This window comes from Lagenorhynchus albirostris, chromosome 1, assembly GCF_949774975.1.
Source record: "Lagenorhynchus albirostris chromosome 1, mLagAlb1.1, whole genome shotgun sequence".
Taxonomy (NCBI): Eukaryota; Metazoa; Chordata; class Mammalia; order Artiodactyla; family Delphinidae; genus Lagenorhynchus; species Lagenorhynchus albirostris.
In genome coordinates this window covers 37013013-37015705 of record NC_083095.1, presented here as the reverse complement: position 1 = coordinate 37015705, position 2693 = coordinate 37013013, and the positions used below count along the sequence as shown (strand labels likewise).

General features: G+C 45.3%; 1 pseudogene; it reads left to right on the top strand.

Moving 5' to 3' along the window:
• Nucleotides 1-775: 775 nt before the first annotated feature.
• On the top strand, nucleotides 776-1496 carry LOC132527770 (nucleolar protein 56-like; annotated as a pseudogene).
• The last annotated feature ends 1197 nt before the right edge of the window (nucleotides 1497-2693 follow it).

The following is a 2693-nucleotide window of genomic DNA, read 5'->3' as shown; positions in this document are numbered from 1 at the left end:
GAGGGTTGCCCTAGATAATCCTTAAGGACCTGCCCAGCCAGAAGTCTGAATCCACAAGAAACATGGTGCAGTGAAGGTCATGGCATTAGTTTCCATGTGGTTCTTATACATAGTGAAGCCCACATGAAGTGTTCAGTTTGGACAGGCTGCTTGCACACATGGCGACATGGAATCATCTGCAAAGGAAGTGGCCTTTTGATGTGCTCCACAGCATGCCACTTCTGGGTATATATCCCAAAGAACTGCAGGCAGAGGTTCGAGCAGATATTTGCACACCCATGTTCATAGCAGCATTATTAATAATGGCCAAAAGGTGGAGGCAACCAAAAACAGATGAATGGAGAAACAAAATGTGACTCTCTCTCTCTATATATACACACACACACACACACACACACACACACACACACACACACACATATATATGTGATTCAGCCATAAAAAGGAATGAAATTTTGATATATGCTAAAACTCAGATGAGACGAAAGCATTACACCAGAAAAAATAATCCAGACACAAAAGGGCAAATATTGTATGATTCCGCTTATATGAGGTACCAAAGACAGGCTAATTCATAGACAGAAAGCAGAGTAGAGGTTACCAGGGGCTGGGGGGAAGAAAGAAGCGGGATTTATTGTTTAATAGATATAGAGTTTTTGTTGGAGACAAGGAACAGTTGTAGGTATGGCCAGTCCTGATGTCTGAGTGATTCCCTGGGCCCAGCAAAGGGACCTAGTTTCTGGAGCCTTGAAGACAAAGGGTAACATCCCAGAATATGGTCTCATTTTCCACTATATCTTCACTGGCCAAGCAGCTGCTGAGAACAAAGGCCGCATCTCCTGATGCCTGGCAAAGAAATGCGGTATTGCCTCATGAATTGGTGCCCACGAGTGTATTTGGGGAAGAGCTTCAAGAACAAGTGGAGGAGCAGCTGTCTTTCTATGAGACTGGAGAGAGTCCACGAAAGAAACTGGATACCGTGAAGGAAGCAATGGTTCAGGCAGAGGGAGCAGCTGCTGAGATGACTAGGGAGCTAAGCAGGAGAAGAAATGCTTGGAGAAGGCAGGGACGACTGGCTGCCGTGGCCCCGGCATCTTCAGAAAACAGTAGTGGTATCCAGGGGGAGTGTGAGGGGACAAGTGAAAGACACAAAAAGAAGACAAAGCAAAAGCCCAGAAGGCTCCTCAGGAGGATGAGATGGAACATACATCTGTCTCTTTCTCCAAACCCAAGAAAAAGAAATCTTTTTTCAAGGAGGAGCTGCTCAGGAGTGATCTTGAAGAGACAGCTGGCAGTGGAAGTCTTCCCAGTGAGCGACCCTGAAGAGTCAGGAAACAAGAGTGCCCCCAAGAAAAAGAGGACATTCTCTTCCAGGGAGGAGCCACTCAACTGCTGAAGAGGCTGCTGGCAGCAAGGGCAGCAGCTCCAAGAAAAAGAAAACGTTCCAGAAGCTATCGCAGGGAGATGAGGATGGACATTTCCCTGCTGGGGCATAACCCACAGAGGTATCTCCCAACCCATCCCCTATATCCCAATAAAAACAAATTCACAAGAGTAAAAAAAGAAGAAGTTTTAGATATATATAGTGATGATGGTTACACAACCTTGAGAATGTATTTAATGCTACTGAATTGTATGCTTACAAACTTTTAAAAAGAGGGACTTCCCTGATGGTCCAGTGGCTAAGACTCCATGCTCCCAATGCTGGGGAGCCCGGGTTTGATCCCTGGTCAGGGAACTAGATCCCACATGCAGCAACTAAGAGTTCGCATACCACAACTAAGAGTTCACGTGTCGCAACTAAGACCCGGCTCGGCCAAACAAATAAAAAACACCAAAGAAACAAAAGCAAAACCAAAAGAGCCCCACAAATGTTTAAAAAGATAAATACTGTGTTATGTATTGGGTTGGCCAAAAAGTTCGTTCGGATTTTTCCGTAAGATGGTAGGGAAAACCCAACGAACTTTTTGGCCAACCCAATATATTTTACCACAATAAAAATAAATGTTTTAAGTGAGTGCTCTGTGTGCTTCTGTTAAAAACATTTTTTTTGCATGTAAATCGGCTCTCTGTAAAGTGCAAGAGAAAGGTGAGAACATGGAAAGGGTGGTAGCTACCTAGTATCGTAATCCGACTGGAAAGCATGATGACTGAGATGTTTACGCGTGTACCAGCGCTTGTGTGGGTTTGGGAAGATGTGAGGAGGAACCAGATTTAAGAAAGGCATGGATTTAAGAGAAAGTCAGAAAGGCAAGAGGGAGCCAAAGACTGAATGCAGGGAGCAAATTTTCCCCCAACAGGATTGCTGTCTCCAGACTCCCCAAATCACACAGAGGCCCAGTTTGCTCCTGACTCAGCAGCTGGGGCTGAGTGAAAGTTTGTCTGTAATCCTTCTCCAAGGGAAGCTTCATGCCTATTCTTCCAGAGCTCTTCTGCTTTTATCAGCTAAGTCAGGTTTTCAGATGGACACATTTCCTTCCACAGGTAACAGAGTCTGAACAGAATCGGGAGGTGACCTCCCTTCTCTGCTTAGGGCCACCATTGCTCACCTATGCTCTGTGACTTAGCTCCCACTCTGTAATACACAGCTCACACTCACTATTACCTTCAAGAGCAGGAATTCCTTAACTGTGCATAATGCTCGATAGTTTAGAGAACACTCTGGAAGCCTGCCCCCGAGAACATCAGCTTCT